Source organism: Nilaparvata lugens, chromosome 13, assembly GCF_014356525.2.
Source record: "Nilaparvata lugens isolate BPH chromosome 13, ASM1435652v1, whole genome shotgun sequence".
Taxonomy (NCBI): Eukaryota; Metazoa; Arthropoda; class Insecta; order Hemiptera; family Delphacidae; genus Nilaparvata; species Nilaparvata lugens.
This window is the reverse complement of record NC_052516.1, coordinates 20,448,889-20,474,597: the sequence shown is the minus strand read 5'-3', so window position 1 is coordinate 20,474,597 and position 25,709 is coordinate 20,448,889. Positions and strand designations below refer to the sequence as shown.

General features: G+C 35.2%; 1 protein-coding gene and 1 long non-coding RNA gene across 9 annotated transcripts in view; one reads left to right on the top strand and one right to left on the bottom strand.

Annotated features, from left to right (window-relative positions):
* Nucleotides 1-25,709, bottom strand: part of LOC111048438 (cyclic nucleotide-gated channel rod photoreceptor subunit alpha) — a 237,700-nt gene that overhangs the window by 104,307 nt on the left and 107,684 nt on the right. The gene's annotated exons all lie outside the window — the stretch shown is intronic.
* Nucleotides 21,095-24,184, top strand: LOC120354048. Its single transcript, XR_005572797.1, has 3 exons — nucleotides 21,095-21,132; nucleotides 21,233-21,292; nucleotides 21,838-24,184. It is a non-coding gene; the product is annotated as an uncharacterized LOC120354048 (long non-coding RNA).

Here is a 25,709-nt window from a genome sequence, read left to right as displayed (position 1 = left end):
AGGAAAAATAAGGTAACCTTGTGCTATTCCTCTCCCCAATTTAGATATGGTTACACATAGTCCGAAATAGGTTAAGTCTTGTAGCTCTTCACTTCGCAAAATTTTCAGACCACTAATATGTTCACAAAGTAAATTTTCAAATTTAGATGCTTCAAAACAAAAAATAGAACAGATATTTCACATTATTATCACTTGAATAGAGAAGATTCTTATATTAAAGAAATAATTTTGAAAAATAACCGAAAAAACAAACTTGTTGAAAAAAACAAGTTTTATCTTCCGATTGTTACCATTGAATGTATAATTCAAAATCCCTCTGGGCTTAACTTCGTGTTCTAGAATCTGTGACCAGGTAGAGCGCACTATCTCATAGATCACCTGACAAAAATGCTCCTTGTATTTTGAAAACACCTAATTCTCAGCTTCAATCATCATTAAAAACTCAATTGTCATCACATTGAGATTTCGCACAATGATATAAGTTCATAGGATCATTTTCTATGAGAACCACCCGTCAGATGCACTTAATTTAGTGCAGAGGCGCCCAGGATACCTCCAGGATCAAAATTTCAGTCATAACTTTTGACACAATGATCGGATCTCATAGTACTATAACTCATTCTTCTCGGCTCGTTAGGGCGGTTCAAAATCATGCATTATGAGTTCGGAAAATAGAATATTCATTCTTGAATGTGTTTTAACCAGTATTTAAATACTCAATTTCTATATTCACGGTGATTAAATTATATTAGAATAGTGATCTAAAGTTCACAATTGGTGAGGAAATACTACTACTCTCTAGACACTTCATTCAATTCAAACACAATTCAAATTTGCAACTAGTTGTAGTATTCAAATGAATGAGAAGTAGAGAGCTAGAATACAGTAAGCTGTGTTCTCAGCAATTAACATCTGCGAAGAATATTCTTACCTTGGGAATATATTTTCCAACTGATTCTACATCACAGAATCAGTTACAATGTAACGCTCAATCCAGATTCTGCTTTTGACAATTTAGGAAACAATCTAAAAGTGATCAAGAGTTTGTTTAATAGCAGGAAGACATTTAAATCGATGGCAAACGAAAAGGCTACACAAAACAAATTCCAAAAACGTTATCCAACGTTATCAAAGGAGTGCCAATCGTGGAGCTGTATTTCAAGGAACTGTCTCAGACAGATGATAGATGAATTTCAAGAAACCCCTTGAAACCTTCACTTATTCTCCCTCCACCCCCTCCCAATAATCGACTGTCATTCAAACGAATCTGTCTGTACCGACAAAACTTGGCAATGGAGAGAAAATACACTTACACCAGCACTCTGACACACACGCGCACACGCGCTAGTATCGAATTCTGCTCCACTTGGGAAATCAAGACAAGTATCACTGTATCAGTTGTATAAGTGACATGTTAACAAATCGATAAGTATTTGATGTGAATTTTCTGTTTTCAGATGTTATTGGAGATGTCATGTTCCTATCGTTTCGTATTAACGTTACCGTCTAGACCACCTCTTCTCCATCATCTCCTCCTCCATCTTCATCTTCTTCCAAGTCTCTTGATGACAGCCCTACTGACGTAATAGACGGCTCTTCTTCTTTTTCTTATTTCTTTGCGTCTTCTACTGATTTCCTTCCCCCTCTCCTATTGATATCTACTCATTTTTCACATCATTTCACATCCTCGTTCGCTGGGTGCTGCTGCTGCTGCTGCTTCTCCTCCTCCTCCTCCTACTCCTCCTCCTCCTCCTCCTCCTCCTACCCCTCCTCCTCCTCCTCCCCTCCTCCTCCTCCTCCCCTCCTCCTCCTCCTCCTCCTCCACCCCTTCTACCTCTTCATCCTCTTCTACCCCCCCTTCTCCAACGCCACTTCTACCCCTTCATATACCCCCCCTCCTACTCTTCATTTCCCTCTTCCATTTTCAATAGAAATACAAATAGAACTTCTTGCAATAGAATTGACTTCTATTTCTTATACTTCTAATGTTACAGTATATATAATACTGTGATTCATTACAAATATAATGTGATATGATAGTAATAATTATTATAGTTGATCGTAGATATAATAATAACATGGTTCAATTAGTATTCTTGTAATTTCCGTTTTTGGTACTTCAGGCTACTAATAGTAATACTCGTATGTACTATTGGTTGGGAGTCCCTGACGGAAGTTCCACCTGGCCTGAATATTATAGTTTGAGCTGTCAATGTGCTTCATGACTGTTATATATCAGCCCGAACCGACAATTTAACATGTTCACCCGAAAACACTGGAGTGACCTGAATAAAAATGTTTGCTCATATCCGGGTTTGATCGCGGGACCTCAAGGCTGCAACGCTAGCACTATATCCAGTAGACTACAGAGAGTGTAGAATGTTAATGAATATTACAGGATTGAATATAAATATAATATTTTATACTCTCTGCTAGACCAAGAATAGTGTATGGAGTAGTGGTAGTGTATAGTGTATAGTGTATAGCGTAGTGTATCTTATCTTATTCTTATTTCTTATATATATATTGTCACGTTATTTTTTATAATTAAATAACGATTAGCCTCCTGCTTGGCATCAATCGGTAGAGCATGAAATATTTTAATAATTATAAAAATCAGGTCGTGGTTTTTAATAGGATACAGTCTCATGAAAATCTTTATAGGCCCAGATATGAGCTTCCACAATAAACTGATAATTCATTAAAATATATATATATATATTATATATATATATATATATATATATATATAATACTTATCCTATAGTATTGAGGAATAAAAATAAATCGTACACCATAAACAATTTGATACATATATTAACAAATATCTCAAAAAATAAATCAGAGCAAAAATATATAGAGCGATAAAAAAATATATAATATAAGATAAAATAATAATAGAAATCGATAAAATATCACAGGCTAATACTATTCTTTAAATTTTATAGCACGAAACGTTACCATGTGCTTTCATTTTTATGATCATATGCCTTTATTTGCATGTAGCTGCGATATCAGCTTGCTAATACCTGTCGACTTGAACAATTCTATTTAAAATAAATTCTTATATCAGCATGATAAATTGACAAACTAGTAATCCCAATATATATATTAAATTCTATAGTTTCTAATAGATTTCTTTGTAATAAATATATTTTTTATCTCAGGGTGCAAGATTCGGCACCTAAAGGAATAAATAGAGCACTTCATCTAGTGAATCAGAGCTACATTAAATTATCGCAAATTATATTGCAGAAATTAATGATCATATGAATATTGTATTAACAGCCTAGATCTTAGCCTTCTTTGATTGATAGATGATCTGATATGTGGATTGATTCGTTACTATCTAATAAAATACCTTTTATACTATATTTACTTGCGCAAGTATTTTTACCAAATTCTCAATTTATATAAAACCCTTTCGACGAGCTAGCTCTGATTCTTTTTTAATTTCGAAGCACTGAAGGCGCCCTATCACTATTTCAATATTTTTCACTCACGTGCCGGAATTTTCTTATGAGCTGCTGATGTCGATCCTAATCCTGGTGGTCCTGGATTATTATAGCCGGAGTCGTCTCTTCCAAGGGGTTACAAAATTATTTAAAAATGACTTTTGCTTTATAAGAGCATCACAAAGTTTTATGAGAAATTTAGTAATTCAATTCAACTTTAAATTATTACAAGGTATAGTAAGGTAATACGCTCTATAATTTTTGGTGACCTCTCATGGTGGTAGTTGGCAGGCGAGTGTGGTTCTTGTTTCTCAATTTTACAATTTTCATTTCCAATTTCTAAATCTGCATAAAATTTGAATATTCTATTCCTCCGCCATTCAAGGCTCAAATAGACCGTACTAAAATATTAAGTTATTACTTATGTTATATATTTAATAATTTCTTTGCCTTCGGGCCATATCCAAAACATAGACTATACAACAATTTTTTTATAAATTCTTATTATTTGTAGAAATATATACAAATATATTTGAACCGGCTCACTATTGCCGCCTATCAATTGCTACTATTTGATTGGTGCATGCAAATTATTACAGTATTCATGCGCCCAGTAACCTCCTACTTCCTTAATACATTTAATTATTTTTGTTGGGTTTTTAAATATGCTATTTACATGCCAAGTAATTTTTTATAGATTATAAATTCTTATTTATTTAGTTGCTTCATACATTACAATAATTAGCCACGTGAGACTTTTAGTTCCTCAAATTGCATACTGTTTTGCCACAATAAATTTCTGCCAAGGTGTTTGGTCAGATTCTACGTTGTATGGCTCGGTCGATTGTTAGGTCGCCGATCAGTAAATGTTTATGCCTAACCTCAATTTTCAATATTTTATATAATATTATATAGTAGCAAAAGTTATTTCCATTCCTCTTAGGCTGTTGTACAGTTTAGTCAGGATGTCTGATATTATCTAATCTTTACGTTATCTCTTTGGCGATATTAGCCAATTACTTACTTAGACCTATAAATATTTCAACTAGGGATTGTTATTTATCAATCCAAATTAAATATGTTACAATATATATATATATAAAAGGCTAAGCCCGACAGACTGAAATCACACCACAGACAAAACTACTGAGCCTAAAAACTTGAAATTTTGCACAATTGTTTATGGTAGCCTCAAAATATCCACTAAGAGAGGATTTTCTGAAATTTGCTCCCTGAGGGAGCTGGGGCCCCCCAAAAGTTTTGTTCTTTTTAACCGTTCATTTCACAGCAAAGTCATAAGGAACTTTTTTGCTCAGCTACGGGAAAACATCAGATCTATGCAGAATAATTCTTATCAAGAGCACAGGGGGGTTCAGGAGAGGGCATTTTTCGAAAGCTTTGATGTAAAATCACACTACAGCTCAAACTAATTGGCCTACATACAGACTTAAAACTTTTCACAAATATTCTTCAAACATGCTAGACTGCCAGTCTAAGAACGGATTTTGAGATATTTTGCCTTTAAGGGTTTCAAAGGATGAAAAAGGATCCTATTAAGTAAGGTTATGAACACGGTAAAGTGAACGCCATTATATGGAACTGAGATAATTGACACATGATATTCTAACATAAATGTTGTAATCATTGGAAAGCTAATCTTGTAATAATCTTGATACAATTGTAATCATTTGAAGCATCTAAATTTGAAAATTTACTATGTGACTTAAAATATTAGTGGTCTGAAAATTTTGCGAAGTGAAGAGCTACAAGACTTGACCTATTTCGGACTATGTGTAACTATATCTAAATTGGGGAGAGGAATAGCACAAGGTTACCTCATTTTTCCTCACCCTATCATCTATATGATGTATACTCATTATATCAATCAATAAAGAATAAATAATGATGATAATATTATTATTATTATTGGAAAGCTTAAAATAATTTTATCAATCAGCTGATCAAATTAATTCTGTGTTGAGAGCGCAAGCTTGCCACGTGTGTATTCCATTGTTGTATGCTTGGCCAGTTCGGTTTGCGCCTTCTTCTCATGGTCTCCCTTCGTCTCATGGAGTCTCATTCATTCCGATTAGAAAAGAGCACATAGATTTTCTTTGGTTAGGAGTTTGTTGATAATTATTTTTTCAAATTCAAATTTTATTGCTATCAAAAATCACATTGAAAACTTTCTCAATAGACAACAAGATTACAAACATATACCTACATTTATTTGTAGCACGGCCAGAAAAATACAAATTTGAGTACTAGCCGTGAGCTCATTCAATATAACTTATGTATATTTTTCATTAATATTTTGTGAATGAAAAGTACGAGCTGATGAGAGATGTGAGTAACTCCTTATATTTGATCCAAATGGTTATTCATATTGTAGTAGTCAGAGTAAAGTTTTTTATTCTGTGGCTAATAAATTTCATACGTATTGATTGTCCATAATGTATCCAGTGTCCATAATGGAAGTCATTGAACTACTGAAAATTGATGGCTTACTGGTCCCTCATAGAATTTATAGTACTCCTGGTGATTGAGCCTGTCTTTTTTCAAAGCGTTGACTACTGTATCTATAATAGAGCTTTATTTATAAATAGCTTACCCGGCGAACTCTGTACCGCCAAAATGTCAATGTATCTCATGTCACACTCAATTTTATTTGGTGGATCATGAAATTTATCTGACAATCAATATTTACATTCACATCTCAATACGGACTTCCTATGTGCTTAGTCATGCAGCATTCACTATTCTGAAAACATATTCTTCTCAATCAATTGGTAGTAATATCTATTGTTAAAGTGTTAAGTTAAAAAAAAATAGATAGGTAGGTTAAATCAGTGTTTCAAAGATGAATTCAATGTTTTCATAGTTTTTGATTGTCAATAGATGGTCCAGGAAATTTGCGATGTACGATGAATCACACAGAATTCCATATTCTCTCCATCTTCCATTTTAGGATGAATATAAGCTAAGCTAAATTCAAATAAATTGTAAATTATCCTCTCATTCTTCAGTAATCAATGAATGCAATATGAACAACTCTTTTTCATGAGGTGAATGATTTTTTTTCCAACAATTTCCAGTTTCTCAATGATAGGGGAGTGATAATTATTTGTATAAGTCTTCTAAGGAACCATTATCTACACAGCTGATACCAATCAACTACACTTCAACTCCAAACTACCGTTTCTATACCAGTACACAATTTATCACAGGGTGACATGTTTATTACAGCTGGTAACTTTAGATGCTGTGATGAATTTTTCAAATAGATCTCATGAAAAGAGAGAAAAATTGTGATTACCTTTTAAAATGAAGGAATTTGCTAAAGGAATAGTTAGCGACCGAGCGATAAAGCTTACTTATCAATAACTGTATATTAGATAAGAGTACCGTTCTGTACTGAATATTTTTCTAGGAAAATTATTCAATAAAATTATAATTATTTTGCGAATAAAGCACAAATTATTTATGAATCGCTCACTGATTTTGAGGTTACACTTTGTTTACTATCGATCAGATGTTTTTAAAACAGTTCGAACGCAGCTGACTGATTCAAAGCATTGTCAAATGTCATGCCGGTTTTCATGCAAGGTAAAATATCATTCCTAAAAATTATAAAACTATCAATAAAGGATCAAGAATTTCAAAATAAAAAATAAAATGTATGTATTATTGTTGAAATTATTTATTATTTAAGAAATTATATTATATGTCAGGTCTTATTGTAACTAAATAGGTCATAGCATGAAATTATATTATTGATAAAATGGCAGAAATTAATTATAATAATCTCAAACCTAATAAAAATTGTACAAGAATATTAATTTATTAATAATTTAATTCAACTGAACCACATGGTAATTAAATCTCTATGGCAGGTCTAAGCCAATCATAGTGCATAGAAATAGCACCAAGACGGTGATCGTTTGAAAGCAACACATGTTAATCTATTATCAGACACCAACCCTGCCTTATCAGTTACACTAGCACGTGTACATTGTATGAGAGGAACTATGTCTAGAAGATTAAGCAGTTTTAAGAATTACATAAATTAAATTATTATTGTAATTAAAGGAATTGTATTCTACTACTTGCCACTGACGTCATGTTTACGTCACAAGCGTTCTACCAATGGCAAATTTTTATGCAAATTATTACATTGAGATTCTGAGAAGCAAGGTCTAGCCTAAAAGCTTAGAGAAAAGAGCAGCACTTCCCTTTTGAAATCCTCACCGTGCAGATCTCTTTTTATGGTTACCAAAGACCTATTTGTGAAAATTTCTTGTTCGATTTTAAATGTTCTATTTGTGAGCCGATATTTTAGGCCAATTTATTTGTTATTCGTAAATTTCTGTTCTCATCAATCGATAAATTTAAAAGCTTAAAGTAAATTATCCCTTAATTAATTCGGTGAAGGAGATATTTAAATTAAAATTCCCCACGTGCTGAAACCGAAGCCTGGATTGCTGCCGATCAAACGATTTTTGATCTAAAAAAGAAAACCACGACCATCAAGGAATTTCACGTGAGTTATAAGTTATAAGGGGCCCCAATCTACGCTTCGAAAATATTTCAGTGCAGAAAAACATAAATTTTTCTTCGTTAAATTATTGGCCACGCCGACAAGCGCTTTAGCATTTAAGAGCCTAAAATTTATTCATATTTAATTTCTAAGAATTTGTAGTTGATTAACTATCCTCCGCTGCCTGAACCACGACCCCGAGCAATTTTAAAATATTTTATAATTCATTTTTTCACTATTTTTTTCAAAACTGTTAAACTTTATCAATTGTAAAATTCTGTTGAATCACGCATGGTATCATGCAAGCACAAGAAATTTTTTAACTATTCTGTTAATGCTAAATTATTATCAACCTGTAAATCAAATTCTGAACCTGCACTGTATGATTGCATATTTTATTGTAATATATTTCAGTTTTGTTAATTCGCTTTCTGAGTTCGATTATTTCTTAAGCCTGTCAATTATTGTGTCTGATACGTTCTATATCATCAAGAACCGATCGAATACGATCATTAGAATAATTGAATTAAGCTGGATATTGGAACAGGTCTAAGTGGATGTAGCGAGTGGGGTCAGATCAAGATATTTATTCTTTGTCCTTACCTGCTCATATATCAGCTTTTATCTGTTACCTACCTCGACTTAGGAGCGAACACATCAATTGTACAGCAGTGGCAGCCATAGATCATATAAATTCCTACAATAGAGCTTAAAACCCGACAAGACTCTGTTCTCGAAGTATATTCTGAACGATATTTGGTCCAAATACCGTATTTTAATCCTTCAGAACTTATTAGAGACGCAGTCCCGTAAATTAGCTACATCGGGATTTTTGCTCGACCTGTATGATTTTGTATGCTCATTCTTCACAGGTAATAATTTTAAGGTATCCGTATTCAGTGTTTAGCGATCGCTACACTACTTATAAAAATTTCATCACAATACAATTTGTCATTAGAAGAATCAAGGGTGAGCGAGCGTTTAGGCCTCCCGCGATTCCGACAATTGTATTGAATCTTGTAGTGAATCAATCAGTCTGGTGTACACTCAGCGTCCACACACGCAATTACAAAATTTATAGCCGCTACACCATTGACTCAGTACAAGATTCACTCTACATGTGTGAAGCCTTCAAATCACGCTCCACATGATTTTGGCGCCCAACTGTGATAGGCATTGAAGAGGTGGATAATCGACTACGAGGATTATTTAGTTGCTCAGTATACTATAGCGCTGACAACGGGAAAATTTGTGAAAAATTCATGGTTGTGAATTTCTTCGAATTTAGTATTAACTGTTCACTGTTATATAAAATAACAAGTCGTACCATACCCAATTTTTGAACAGAAAAGAAATTTATCAATTGATGAATTTTTAGAGAAAAAATCGAACTCAGAATTTTATTATTGTGTTATTCGAAAATTGGTCGTACTATAAGTCATAGGTATAAGAGATATCATAAGAAAGGTCATATTATTTGAAGAATATTAGGTCTATATTGAAACAATTTATAAATATTTACAGAAAAGAGGATTGAAGTTATTTACATTTTTAAAAGTTTTTAAAACATAAAGAGGGAAGTAAAATTAAATCACGGATATATTGCGGAATAATTCAAACAAAACACTGCCCCTTTTATATAAAATTGTGCAAAGAACACTAGCCTATATATTGAATTGCGGCAAGAAATTATAAAAGTAAGATATTTATAATAATAGTAATAATAAATTATAAGAGGCGTACCTGTATTACCGCATAAGTGTTCACTGTGTATCCTGTGTGTCCTTGTCATTTTTATGTTAACGATATTGCTAACTTGACTCATTTTATCACTGAACACATTGCTAAACCACTTTTTCCGTATTTCACTCACTACGAAGCTATCACAATTTCTATTGGATTTCTTATTAATTATTTTATATATCACAACACTTTCACGTTTATTCACCACACACGTTCGTCGCATTATTCTCTCACAAACTATGGCAGGAAACGACCAGGTCAATCCAAGTCTGTCGGACACCGAGGACATCTCACCCGATTGTTCGCCGCCATCCGCATCTGCCACCGCATCCGCCGATTTCCATCCCAATGTACTGGATGATTTATCTTCGACGCAGGTGGAGGAGAGCTGCATTCTGGTGGAGGATACGTTGGTAGCCCAAGAGCCGGAGGATGAAACATCAGAAGAGCACTCAGTCGATGACGTCTCAGAAACAGGAACTCCCATTTCTCGCACCGTTGCTCGGATAAAAAACCAGCGGCTAACTGATAACCATGCACCCGCTCCCGCCGTTGACTGGACCCTCATCCTGAAAGAAATAAGGAAAACCAATGAAGCAATAAATAAAACAAATGCAGAAATAAAAAACTTAAATGAAAAAAGCGACCAAACAAAGGAAGAATTAAAGGAAGACAACAAACAATTAAAGGAAGATAACAAACAGGCAAAGGAAGAATTAAAAATGGAAGTTCAAGAAGCAAAGAAGGTAAGCGAACAGGGTTTGGAGAAATTGAGTCAGCGGATGGATGTAGCATTCCGTGACACAGATAAAACCATCAAAAAATTAACTGAGCGTCTAGATAAATCCATTGCAGAAACAAATAACCGATTGGATCAGATATCACAAGATATGCATACGAAGGTAGTCAACGTCGAGGTCACCTTAAAAGAACACATACGCGTGGAGATGGATACTCTGAAAGAGAAAGTAGTTGAGCAAGCCAAACAGCATTGCACCAAAGCAGGAGAGCAGATAACTCAGAGCGTGCAGGCCAAACTAAATGAACAAATCTCTACATGTCAAAATGAACACGAGGACATTATACGGCGAGTAGAAGGGCAACTTGAACCCATTACATCCAATATAACAAATTTGAAGAGCCATGTTAACACCCTGAATGAAAAGCAAACTGCTATTAGCTCTCAGGTGGACAGCTTAACTATACAATACAGCGACCTACATAGACGGTGTGATACTGCCGCTGAGCAAAGGAAGAGTGTTGATGCCGAGGTCCGAAAAAGATTTGAGCAGACGGATACCCGAATCACTCAGATGGAAACCCGCATAAGTCACTCTCGAGCCAATCTAGAACTGTCACCGCCCTCAGAGTCGTACAACACCACCACAATTTTTCAAAACCTAGGACATTTTGATGACACTCCGGCGTCTATGCCCCCAAAACCCTTCGTCGAACAACTGAGATCTGTTCAAGAACTTACCCCCACACCCTGGCCCATATGGAAATTCAAATTATTTACTCTGTTGTCTGGAGAACCATTACTTTTCCTTCACGGACGCGCCGCCGAATTTAATAGTTTATCCGAATTCATAGATGCTTTCCTAGAGCAATATTGGGGACAAGATCGACAGCGAGTTATATTATCTGATATTGTATCCTGCAAATATTCACCTCGAAATGGCCAAACATGCACCGCCTTCGTATCAAACATCAGATACCAAAATTCACAACTGGATACACCTTTTGCCGAGTTAGCACTCACTCAGATCATTATCCGGAAGCTGCCTTACCCCGTACAGATGGCACTAGCGACTAGTCATGTTAAGACCATCAAAGAATTGGAAAATCATCTCCATGAAATCCAAGCAGTACATCGCGAAGATTACAACTTCACTGTGCGACAAGAGCATCCGCATCAAGATCACCAACCCCAACAAAATACTTCTCCCTTTTCTAACGCACGTCGTCCCTTTAATTCTGCAAATAACCAGGATCGCAACACAAATTTTCAACAGCGATTAAATAAGGAAAACCAACCAGAAAATAGGAGGAATTTCCAGAACCACAACCAGCAGTCTGACACAAACAGGAGAAACGCGTACTACCATGACGGACGAGACCGTATAAACCAACACCGTAACCAATACTCCAACAACGCCGCGCATAGCCGGAACAACAACTACAACCGGATGGGAAATGCGAGCGCAAATCAGCATCAAACGACGCCCAACGAAAATCAGGGAAGAAAATCGGATATGGCTGAGAAAACACAAGGGTCATCAACGCCGCAGAAAATCTGACTATATGGAAATCACCCACCACAGTCGTCCATCGCCTGTCTACACATGGAGAGAAATGATAATCCATTAGCAGAGGAACAACCGCCAACTGAAAATATTGATCCGTCACTCCCGCCAGTCGAAATAGTCCAAGGCAAGAAACCGAAACTCAGAGGAGTCTACCGTCGTTGCCGCTCTATACGGTTTAAGCCTACTCAACCTGCAAAAATGAATGGAATGGAAAATCTAGACAACCCCACTGCTCCAGATACAGGAAAAGAACCTACATGCCTTACCACGCTATATAATAACATCAGAGAAACCTTGCTAGAAGAAGAAAACTCCAGCATCCAAGAAATACATGAACATTTTCAAACCTATATAACCATACAAGTAGCCAGCCTACAATTCAAAGCTCTCATAGATACTGGATCACAAGTTAGCTTAATCCAGAATGATTCTTATTCCCGCCTGAAAAACATAACAGAAATAGCCACATTACCGTTAACCTCAACCTACCTATCAGGTGTCACACCAGGACGTCGTCTCCGAATATCTAAACAATGCCTCCTGGAGATCCAAGTCGAAGGAAAGTGCTTCCCATACTCCTTCCTGGTATTACCTGCAAATGGACCACACATTATTATTGGTGCTGATTTCTTAGCCCATTATAACTCAAACATAAATTTCAAAAATCTCGAACTACAGTTAACTGACAATAGCAACCGGACTAGTATCAATACTCAGATAGTATTAAAGGCCAATGCGGGAGACGTACGAGTAGTGAGATATCACATGGTTGAAGACTACATTCCTGAAAAAGAATACAAGGTGCAATACAGAGAAGGTGAAGAAAGTGAAGTGATGAGTCATGATTCAGTGGATGACTACAGCTTGGAAAATGAAACACCAGATGATACTGACATTCTGATGGAAAAGTTACTGAATGAGATTGATAACAATTCTGAATGGGGGCTCGCAATCAAACAATCCATGAAAGAAATGTTCATAAAAAATCGTGCAGTATTTTCAGAACAGCCGGGATTGGCAAATCATTTTCAGTGTAAATTAGAGGTCAAACCACATGAGTCGTATTATAGAAAATCTTATCCCATCCCTTTTGCGCACCGTCAAGCAGCAGCTGCCGAAATAGATAGGATGGAAAGACTAGGCATTATCGAACCATCCACATCGCATTATAGTTTGCCTATTACCTGCGTTTCGAAGAAGGACGGCTCCACCCGACTCTGTCTCGACGCCCGCCAGCTGAACATGATTCTCGACGACGACCGTGAAGCTCCCACCCAGATCGATCAGGTGTTGCAGACGTTCCACGGCAAGACCATATACTCCACCGTCGACCTCAGCGCCGGATATTGGCAGGTACAAGTGGCCGAAGAATCTCGAGATTACCTGTCCTTCCTCTTCAACGGTCGAAATCTCAGGTTCACCCGACTTGCCTTTGGGATCAGAAACGCAATGGCTATATTTATACGCTGCCTAAGGCAATCAATTGGTGAAGACATTTCAGATTTTTGTGCTCTTTACGTTGATGATGCAATTATTTCATCACAGAGTGTGGCAGAGCATATTCAACACCTTGATGTAGTATTCGGTAGACTAATAAAATGTGGTATGAAGTTAAAATTATCAAAATGTGAATTTTTTGCCAAGAAAGTCAAATACCTCGGGCACATCATAACTGATAAAGGTATCATGCAGGACATTGATAAATTAGCAGCTATAAAAAACTTTCCATCTCCATCAAGTCGTAAACAGCTTCAACGTTTTATTGGTTTCCTACAATTCTATCGCCGCTTTAACAAACAGATGTCTCATTATACGGCACAACTGAGTCATGTTTTATCATCCTCTAAACCATGGACATGGGGGCTCAAGGAAGATGAAATTTTCAACCAGTTGAAGGATGCTTTTTTGAAGGCCGTTATATTGAATCATCCAAATCTCAACCAACCTTTTCATATAAATGTTGACGCATCGGATTACGCCTTAGGTGCGGAAATTTTTCAATATGATGCGTTGTGAATACATAAATTATCAAACTCCTTCATAGTCACAGCCTACCCATTGAATCACATCTTTGCGAACCAGCATCTTTCTACTGCAGCCTAATCAACATAGCCTAAACTTCGCCGCATCTCAGCCAATAAGGAAATATTATTAATTCACTTCAAATGAAGAAATTGAAATCAACTTTAAGTCAAGAAAATAAAACTACAAAACAACTCTACAAATTACCAACCTAATCAAGCCATCCGCCTCATGTCATAGTCATCACAGAAACAATCGCCTAGTTATATCCGCCCAACTGGAAAACAAAAACAAAAATTGGATTATCCACAGAAAATAATTATAAATTAGAAATAACATGAAATTAGTAGTGAATAGGAGGAAAGAAAATAAACAAAGTTTATTTGAAAAAATGTGTAAACCTAACCTTGAAATACAGAATCAATAGAAAAATCTATTCAGAACCAACGCCTGTTCGATAATTTTCTTCGTCCCACCAACCAATGTGTACGAAATCCTAGAGTCAATGTTAATAGAATCAAAGCAATATCGTTAGTTAATTATTGTAACCCATTATTTAATGTGGAATTATAAGTAAAAAACACAAACAAAAAAAAATATATATTTATGTTAATTTGCACGAAATGTGCATGTTCTGTGTTATATGAATGTATCTCTAAAAAACTCCAAAGAAAATGAAATTCTTACCTTCAAATGTGAAATTTATTACTGTTGCATCAAAAGATCATGAATTGAAATTCCAATTGATAAATATAATCTTAAGGACTTAATATTTGTAACCAACATCGATAAAAATCAAGAAAGCCATTTCAAGTGTAACCCTGTTTGTACGCAACGTACTAAGCGCAAATAAGAAATTGCTCGAGTCAAACGGTAGACGATTGTCAAGTCACCGAAGTAAAATCACACTCTCACCCAATTTATGTAAAAGCCAAACCAAAGAGTCGAAACCTGTAATAACTATGAAAAAATGATGAAAGTCTATATTTGTTGCAAATACTGTTCAAATCTTAAGAAGTAATATGTGAAATCTTGTATATTCGTTATAGTTATGGGTCTGCTCATAAGCCACCCATGAATGGAAGTTGTGGAGTTGTTTTTAATGAAGGATCCTAAGAGACCTCATTAATTATTGTATTTCGATTGTATCCAATGGAAGGAACAATCAATTATTTATTTTCTCGTAGCCAAAAGTGCACGATATATTGTTTTTAGTGTTAAGTGTTGAGTTTTCGTAGAAGTAAGGAGATGAAATAGTGTATTCATCACAATATCGGATTTTTCAAATAGTCATTGTTTCGACTCGTCTCCCAATTACCTATTTAAAATATCCTGGGGGCTTTTGTGTGATGAATTTTTCAAATAGATCTCATGAAAAGAGAGAAAAATTGTGATTACCTTTTAAAATGAAGGAATTTGCTAAAGGAATAGTTAGCGACCGAGCGATAAAGCTTACTTATCAATAACTGTATATTAGATAAGAGTACCGTTCTGTACTGAATATTTTTCTAGGAAAATTATTCAATAAAATTATAATTATTTTGCGAATAAAGCACAAATTATTTATGAATCGCTCACTGATTTTGAGGTTACACTTTGTTTACTATCGATCAGATGTTTTTAAAACAGTTCGAACGCAGCTGACTGATTCAAAGCATTGTCAAATGTCATGCCGGTTTTCATGCAAGGTAAAATATCATTCCTAAAAATTATAAAACTATCAATAAAGGATCAAGAATTTCAAAATAAAAAATAAAATGTATGTATTATTGTTGAAATTATTTATTATTTAAGAAATTATATTATATGTCAGGTCTTATTGTAACTAAATAGGTCATAGCATGAAATTATATTATTGATAAAATGGCAGAAATTAATTATAATAATCTCAAACCTAATAAAAATTGTACAAGAATATTAATTTATTAATAATTTAATTCAACTGAACCACATGGTAATTAAATCTCTATGGCAGGTCTAAGCCAATCATAGTGCATAGAAATAGCACCAAGACGGTGATCGTTTGAAAGCAACACATGTTAATCTATTATCAGACACCAACCTGCCTTATCAGTTACACTAGCACGTGTACATTGTATGAGAGGAACTATGTCTAGAAGATTAAGCAGTTTTAAGAATTACATAATTAAATTATTATTGTAATTAAAGGAATTGTATTCTACTACTTGCCACTGACGTCATGTTTACGTCACAAGCGTTCTACCAATGGCAAATTTTTATGCAAATTATTACATTGAGATTCTGAGAAGCAAGGTCTAGCCTAAAAGCTTAGAGAAAAGAGCAGCACTTCCCTTTTGAAATCCTCACCGTGCAGATCTCTTTTATGGTTACCAAAGACCTATTTGTGAAAATTTCTTGTTCGATTTTAAATGTTCTATTTGTGAGCCGATATTTTAGGCCAATTTATTTGTTATTCGTAAATTTCTGTTCTCATCAATCGATAAATTAAAAGCTTAAAGTAAATTATCCCTTAATTAATTCGGTGAAGGAGATATTTAAATTAAAATTCCCCACGTGCTGAAACCGAAGCCTGGATTGCTGCCGATCAAACGATTTTTGATCTAAAAAAGAAAACCACGACCATCAAGGAATTTCACGTGAGTTATAAGTTATAAGGGGCCCCAATCTACGCTTCGAAAATATTTCAGTGCAGAAAAACATAAATTTTTCTTCGTTAAATTATTGGCCACGCCGACAAGCGCTTTAGCATTTAAGAGCCTAAAATTTATTCATATTTAATTTCTAAGAATTTTGTAGTTGATTAACTATCCTCCGCTGCCTGAACCACGACCCCGAGCAATTTTAAAATATTTTATAATTCATTTTTTCTCACTATTTTTTTTCAAAACTGTTAAACTTTATCAATTGTAAAATTCTGTTGAATCACGCATGGTATCATGCAAGCACAAGAAATTTTTTTAACTATTCTGTTAATGCTAAATTATTATCAACCTGTAAATCAAATTCTGAACCTGCACTGTATGATTGCATATTTTATTGTAATATATTTCAGTTTTGTTAATTCGCTTTCTGAGTTCGATTATTTCTTAAGCCTGTCAATTATTGTGTCTGATACGTTCTATATTATCAAGAACCGATCGAATACGATCATTAGAATAATTGAATTAAGCTGGATATTGGAACAGGTCTAAGTGGATGTAGCGAGTGGGGTCAGATCAAGATATTTATTCTTTGTCCTTACCTGCTCATATATCAGCTTTTATCTGTTACCTACCTCGACTTAGGAGCGAACACATCAATTGTACAGCAGTGGCAGCCATAGATCATATAAATTCCTACAATAGAGCTTAAAACCCGACAAGACTCTGTTCTCGAAGTATATTCTGAACGATATTTGGTCCAAATACCGTATTTTAATCCTTCAGAACTTATTAGAGACGCAGTTCCGTAAATTAGCTACATCGGGATTTTTGCTCGACCCGTATGATTTTGTATGCTCATTCTTCACAGGTAATAATTTTAAGGTATCCGTATTCAGTGTTTAGCGATCGCTACACTACTTATAAAAATTTCATCACAATACAATTTGTCATTAGAAGAATCAAGGGTGAGCGAGCGTTTAGGCCTCCCGCGATTCCGACAATTGTATTGAATCTTGTAGTGAATCAATCAGTCTGGTGTACACTCAGCGTCCACACACGCAATTACAAAATTTATAGCCGCTACACCATTGACTCAGTACAAGATTCACTCTACATGTGTGAAGCCTTCAAATCACGCTCCACAATGCTAAATCATATTATCATATTATCATGTTCATCTTTCCGTTCTTCAGTACGCTCGGCCGACAATTTCGAAAACATAGGTCTGTAAAATAGATTAATAAATAATTATTATTATCCCCTGTGAAGTTGTGCTCCTGGGGGGGTTATCTCTTATGATAGAGTCCCACGTTATGAAGCTATTGTGAGAAGTTGTGGATTGTAATTCCTTCACAGATAATACGATGTTTCTGGTATTTATAAGAGCAGTCTCTAAATTCCCTCTTTTGCGAATAAATTCACAAAAAAATAAGGCCTTCCGGCTCGCAAAATTACTGGGTTCAAACCTCAGCTCTAGCTCAGTGGTAGAAACATGAATTTTATAAATACAAATAATCACCATAAGGTTCAGTGATCGGTGATTGGTAATTCTTACCGCTGCTTCTATGAAGTTCTTGAAGAATACCAGTAAGGAAATTAAAAGAATATTTGATGACTGATTATCAGTAACCATGTACCACTAGAGAATAATCAGGACCAACTATAGTTGTTTCTAGTTGATTCTTAAAACGCTCGTCGTGAATACAAGTATTCACCAATATACCCTTTCAAAATTCCTTAGAACTTACAACGCCAGTTCTTGAAGCTCTCTGGATCCTTATATGATATAACTGGAACCTTATTAATATAATTTCTTAATATACTTGTTCTGGCTGATAAAATGAATATCATCAAAGGATGATAAATATTGAGTGCTCTGAATAAGGTTAATATTACTTGATTCAATAATTTTAAATGCTGCTAAATATTTGTTGATATTAAAACAGCTCAAACTGTATATCACGAGATGAACTAGGATAAAATAAATTTCTACGATTTGTATGCTGACATAAAACACAAAATATATTCCCACAAAAAAGATGTGCATAAAATATTCGATAAATCTATAATTCACTTAAATAATCTATTCCTAAAATCTGAATAATTATCACAGGCTTTGCTAATATTCACAATAGTGAGTTTCAAATTCATAAATATATTATATTTAATACTGGTACTTAGACTTCCAATCAATACAAAATTCTGCCAATAAAAACCTGTTCGGTCTATAAGTTTGATATGATATACTTGGTTCAATTAACAAATTTATAATTAATAAATTAATATTCAAACATGAGATCTCAGGGATTTATATGAATTCGGGCTGTGCATGGAAGTAAGCTTCCTACATATATTAAATAAATTTATAAATGTTCTTATGGACTATGTGATATTGTTCAACACGTGGTGACTTTTTATTTTAATTCTAATTAATTGGAATAGCGCTTTTTGTTTTAATAATTACCCCCACTGAACGTAGAAAAAACGAAAAAACGAGCTCGTTTGGTTTGACTTATCACTCACTGACTGAAGTTCTAGATGTTCTCGTGGATTGAATTAATTATTTCCAATAATTAATTGGGTAGGCTCCTTTTCGTCACTGCTGGGCTAACGCGTGATCCAGATTTTTATAAGTTTCTTTCGAATTAAAGCTATTTTTATGGGAATCTTTACAATTACGAACTCCTTGACAGCACTGAGTTCACAAATAATTAACATTCAACAAACATACATTACATTTAAAAAAGGGTTTGGCTTAATAGTTCATTAAAAATTTTTAAAAGGAAGAAGAAAAAACCCTAAACTCCATGTGCATCCTCTCGGGTTGGGATCTTAAGCCAGAAGAGGAGGTTTTCAGAAAAATTTGCCTCTTCCTAGAATAATTCTGTAAGCTACTCTCTGATTGGCCTTCAATTTAATAGACTCAATACAATTGGTTGCCTTGGGAATCAGGGCTTCCTCGGCTTTATAATAGAAAAAATTAAATAAAAGAAGTTTTTATACAAATATATGGAGTGTTTATCTTAAATTGAATTCATAAATAAATCGTAACATACGATTTTAATAGATAATACATTTAGTTTTTATATGAGTTTTGTATACTCTTGATTTATCATGCTTTTTTGGATTATAATAAATATTTATACAGAAATAATAGTTGTTTGTAATTCTACACATCGACTTCCTTTAGTATACATAATATATCCTTTATGAGTGAATTTTATATGATTCAACCGGTCATATGGGTTGATCGAATAATCAGCTGATTCGTTCAGTATTGGTTCTGATAATTATCGATTTATCCAAGATCGACTAATTCTTTTCAAAATGTAAACAAGTAACTCTAACCTCAATGTTCATGCATTTTATTTTTTTTTTTTATAATCCGCCAATAATAAGTATGCCGCTTTATAATTTTTTGATCTTACCAATGGGTTCTCATAATTATTAAATCACAATAATACATGTTTTCTTATCGTTGTTGATAATGCTATTACTCCTAATCGCTAATAATACTTGATTTGAGTTGATTTACTCTTTGGGTAGGTCTAACCTTCTTTCCAATTTTATAGTTCTATTACATTTCATTGGCTCATTTAAAAATATTTGGTGGTTTCAAATTACCACGTGACACAAAACGCCCTCTGATTTCTGATTTAAAACGACAATTCGAGAATATAATATAAATTTTATGATCCAGTTGGTTTTGGATCAGAAATCATACATGTTACAAAGTCTGCTAATAACTCTACTGAGAATCCTACCTCCTAACAATTCAACAACATATACAACAATAAATAAATTCAATTCAAATACATACGCCTTACATCGGCCAATCTCCTTCTACACACAATACACAATATAAACTATCTCCTCCTCCATACATAATATAAATCTTTTTTCTAATCCACGCTCCGCCCTCAGGCCAGAAGCACATTTGAACGTTGGTGCAAAATCATTGCCAACCTAACAAACTGGTAATTCTCCGACTTGCAGAGTATAATATATTTTCTCCCTCAACATAGAACAGTGACTTGTACATTTTCATTTCATTCTCTTGCAGAATTTGGGCTTTGCTTTCATATAATGGATATTTTTAAGGATAATCTTTGGTAGGTTTTATCAACAAGAACTTCTTATTCCTCTAATACATTGAGACTTGGGATTAATGCTTTTGGTGGTAACTATGCGGTTTGATCATTTGGCGGATAATTTTAGTGATTTTCTTAATAGTTTATACATAAATAATAATAATATAATATTTTTATAATATCTCTACATGCAATTCACATTTATATGACACTTGATCTTCTTATTCGGGGTATCAACTTTGATGATTTAATAGGCATTGACTACTCTGGTTTTCGTAGTAGACAGCTGGTTTACGTTGGCTTCGGTTCATCACTTGTCGCCATCTTGATGTCTCTTCCTGCTACATGAAGGTAAGTTGGCTTTTAACATTAGAAGTTATTTATTCTCTTGTTTCACTAATAAGAAAGGTGTTAAAAATGGTTTCTAAATTTTTTATTTCTTTATTTTCAGGTGTTGTTATTCGAAGTGGATACTCGTCTGCTAATTAAGTTTATTGTTGGCGTTCGTCTGGTATGTATATCTTGTCAGGTAGGCCAATGACGTTTAACCAAAATATTATTGTTTATATCCTTATCGCTTATTGTCCCGATAATACGGTTTGAGATTAGAAATATTTTCCCACCAAGTTAAATTTGGTTTGCTTTCTTCATACAACTGAACTGTATTACGTTCAGTTACGGCTGCAATTTTGTATGGTCCAGTATAAATATGGAAGAATTTTCTGGTAGTTTTTTCCAATGCATTGGATAATCTATGGCTTTTTAAAAGTATTTCATCTCCGACACTGTATTTAAATTGCTTGGATTTATTATCATGATAATGCTTTCGTGAGGTCGCTGACCTTTCTAATCTCTGTTGTACAATGTGACAGATGTCTAGGTTAGGATGAGTTAAAGCATTCGACGGTGGGAAATCTATTAACTTTTCAATAAACATTTTATTTCTTTCTCCGAAAATAACCTCTACTGGTGTATATCCTGTGTTTTCATTGATGCAATTGTTGAAACATTCTTCCAGGAACGGTAGATATCTAACCCAACTTTGATGTTTTTCAGCGCAGTACGCCCTCATGAATCGTGAGATTTCTGCCATGCGGCGCTCCACGGGGTTCGAACTAGGAGAATATGTGGAAGTTCGAGATATTTTTATATCAGCCAGGTCAAGTATTCTTTTCCATGGTTTGCTACAAAAATATGATGCATTATCTGATAGAATGCGCTTAGGTTTTCCTACTTGCGGAGTCCACTTATTCACTATGCAATTTGCTAGGACTTCTCCTGTTAGCTTACCGATGGGAAAGAACATGGTGTATTTAGAGAATGTGCATGTTAATACGAATATATATTTCTTCCCATGTTGTGCTAGGGGTAGAGGACCATAAATGTCGGCTGATACTAACTCCAATGGGGCGGTCGGCAATATAGGTATCATTGCTCCCCTGACTTGATATTTTAAATGTTTGGTTTTCTGACATAGGTCGCATGCTCTTAACACTTTGACTACCTTTTTGTGCATACCTTTCAGATAACAGGCTTCTTTTAGTGTACATATCGTTTTTCTTACTCCAAAGTGGCCAATTCTCTCATGCGTTTCCTTAATCACTTCTTCCGCTATTTCCTTAGGTATTATGATTCTCCAGTTATAATCTTGTGGTGTGGTGCGGTGAAATAGGAATCCACGGTATCGCGTGTACTGTCGCAGGTAGTGGGGCGGTTCAGATGGTCCTTCCTCCAGTATTTCTAAAATTTGGGATAGCTTAGGGTCTTCTTTTTGCGCATTCTGAATCCTTCTGGGTGTTAGTGTATTCTTGTAGACTTGAGGTTTGATATTTTCGGGATATGGTATGCTTTCGTCCATTTCCATTGCGTAGCATTTCAGGTTTGTGTCGTTACAGTAAGTGGCATCTAATTCTCGGGATAGAAAATCGGCTGTTTGATTTTGCTTTCCTGGTAAGTGTGTGAGATCGAGGTCAAACTCTTGAAGAGCGAGAAACCATCTTGACAGTCTGTTGTGGTTTAATTTAGCTGTTTTAAAAAATGTAAGAGCTTTATGGTCGGTATTGATATAAATTTTATTTCCCAACAGTAGCGTGCGGTATTTTTTACAGACTTCTACTATACTTAATAATTCCTTTTCAGTAATCGAATAGCGTCTTTGTGCTGGATTTAGGGTTTTACTGAAAAAAGCTAGTACTCCCTTATCTCCTTCGGCACTTTTCTGAAATATTTCTGCTCCTATGGCGTAATCTGAGGCGTCTACATTTATGTAAAATGGCTGGCTCATATCGGGATGACTTAATACAACTATTTCAAGGAAAGCTTCTTTTAATTCTCGAAATATCTTCTCTTCTGCTTCTGTCCACTTCCATGCTTTGTTGGTAGATAATACGTGACTTAATTGGGCAGTGTAGTGTGACATACGGCTGTTGAAACGTCTATAGAATTGAAGAAATCCAATGAATTTCTGTAGTTGCTTTCGGTTGGTTGGTGAAGGGAATTTTCTGATGGCTTCTAATTTACTGCTATCCTGGGAGATGCCGTCCGGGGTGATGATATGTCCCAAATATTTGACTTGTTGTGCAAAAAATTCGCATTTTGATAATTTCAATTTGAGTCCACATCTGATGAGGCGACGAAATATTATATCTAGGTGTTGACAATGGTCCTGAATATTTGTTGAAGAAATAATTCCATCATCCACGTAGAGTGTACAGAAATCCGTGACATCTTCTCCTACGGCTTGACGAAGGCAACGAATAAATATGGCCATGGCGTTCCTCAGTCCAAAAGCTAGGCGAGTGAAGCGGTAATTTCTTCCGTTGAATAAGAATGATAGATAATCTCTTGATTCTGCCGCTATCTGGATCTGCCAATAACCTGCGCTTAGGTCAACTGTAGAATATACATTCTTCCCACTAAAGGTTTGAAGCACCTGTTCTATCTGGTCTGGGCTCTCACGGTCATCTTCCAAAATGCTGTTAAGTGCTCGCGCGTCCAGACATAATCTCACGGTACCGTCTTTCTTAGCAACACAAACAATTGGTAAGCTATATTGAGAGCTTGATGGTTCAATAATCCCCAATTCTAACATTCTGTCTATCTCTGCTATAGCTGCCGGGCGGTATGTAAATGGTATTGGATAAGATTTTCGGTAATAGGCTTCATGAGGTTTGACTTTGAGTCGGCATTCAAAATCTTTAGCTAGTCCTGGCTGTTCTGAGAAGACATCTCTATTTTCAATGAAAACCTTCGCGACACTGTTTTTTGTATCTAAATCCCATTCAGCATAACAGTTTATCCTATCCAATAATTTTCCGAGCATTTCTTCAGAGGAAACCTCTTTATCAATCACGCCGTCATCCGTCGTTGTTAAACTCAACACTTCAAAATGCTCCATGGTTTCTTCCATTTCATGAATACCCCAAGTCCTAGGCACGCCTTCCATGTGATATGCAAATTGTACTATCCGATTTTCTCCAGGATGTCTTTTTAAACTAAGAGGTGTAATAATTTCGGTGGTGGTGGTTTCAGGGCTTGCATGGAATTTCAATGTACGGAAATTCAAACAGGTTCGGAAATACTGTAAGAAATCAGCGCCTATTATCATTGATGGACCTTTGACTGGCAACACCAGGAAAGTATATTCAAATATAACTCCTTCTATTTCCACTTCTAAGAGACATTGAGTGGTTACTCTTATCCTTCTGCCAGGATTAATACCGGAAATGTATACATTGGTAAGGGGTAGTATAGCTATTGAATGTTTTTCTTTGATGTTTAAAAACATATCCTCTTGTAATAAACAGCATTGCGAGCCACTGTCAATCAGTGCTTGTAGTTTAGTCCCATACAATTTGCATTCGATATAAGTTTGTAGCTGGCCGTCTGATGTCACATCGGTGTCGTCAGGGTTTTCTAAGAGTGTTTCACGCTGATCGTCCCGGAAAGTGGTGTCTATGTGGAGAGGTTTGGCTTGTTCCTCTAATTTGGTAGATGAATAATTATCCTTTGCTTTGGGGGTATCATATAGTCATGTAGTTTTAGAAGTGCTTATTTCTTGATTTGGTGGTGGGTTATTTGCATGTTGATTTTGGGTTGCTTTTGTTGTATGTGCTACTGTGTAAGATGTATTTGTTCGGTTATGGTTTTGATGTGTCTCACTTGATTTTGTGGTCTCCATCTCGCTTGTAATTATTTCCATTTAAACGATCTCTGCCATCATAATATGCTCCTCTATCCTGTTGTTTATTATTGTAATATTGCGATTTATTTCTAGAACTGTTTTCAAACGATTGACCTCTGCCAGTATTTTCGGGGTATTTTTGATATCGAGTGTTTGCTCCGGCATTTGACATTTGATTCTCACCATTATAATTTTTTCTGAAGCTGTTGCTATTATGATGAGGAGAATGATTGGAATCTCCTGTACGGTCGTTTACCTGACTGGATTCAGAAGTGACGGATTGGATACAGTGTAAATGTTCCATTAATTCTTTGCAACTGGAAATCGAAGATACTGCTAGTGTCATGCGAACATTGTAAGGAAGCTTTTTTGTTAATATATTTGCTAATGATGTATCCGCCAAAGATTCGTCTAGTTGCGAATTCTTACACATCATCTTAGCTACGAATTCAGTATATGATTGTCTGCCTCTATTATCATATGTGCATGATATAATCTCTGATAGTGCGTCCATCTGCTTACGTTTACTCCAATACTGCTGCAGGAATTGGGAGATGAAGTCCTCCAGCTATTGATATCTCGCATCCGGCTCTGGAAAAACATCAGCGGCTCGCCGAGTAATAGACTGGACAGTTGGAAGCGCCATACTAACCAAGAGGTGGGTATCAATTCCTGAATAGCTTTTATTTGATCTATGAATGGTCTGGGTTGCATATGACGGTAGGAATTATCGAATTTTCCAAGA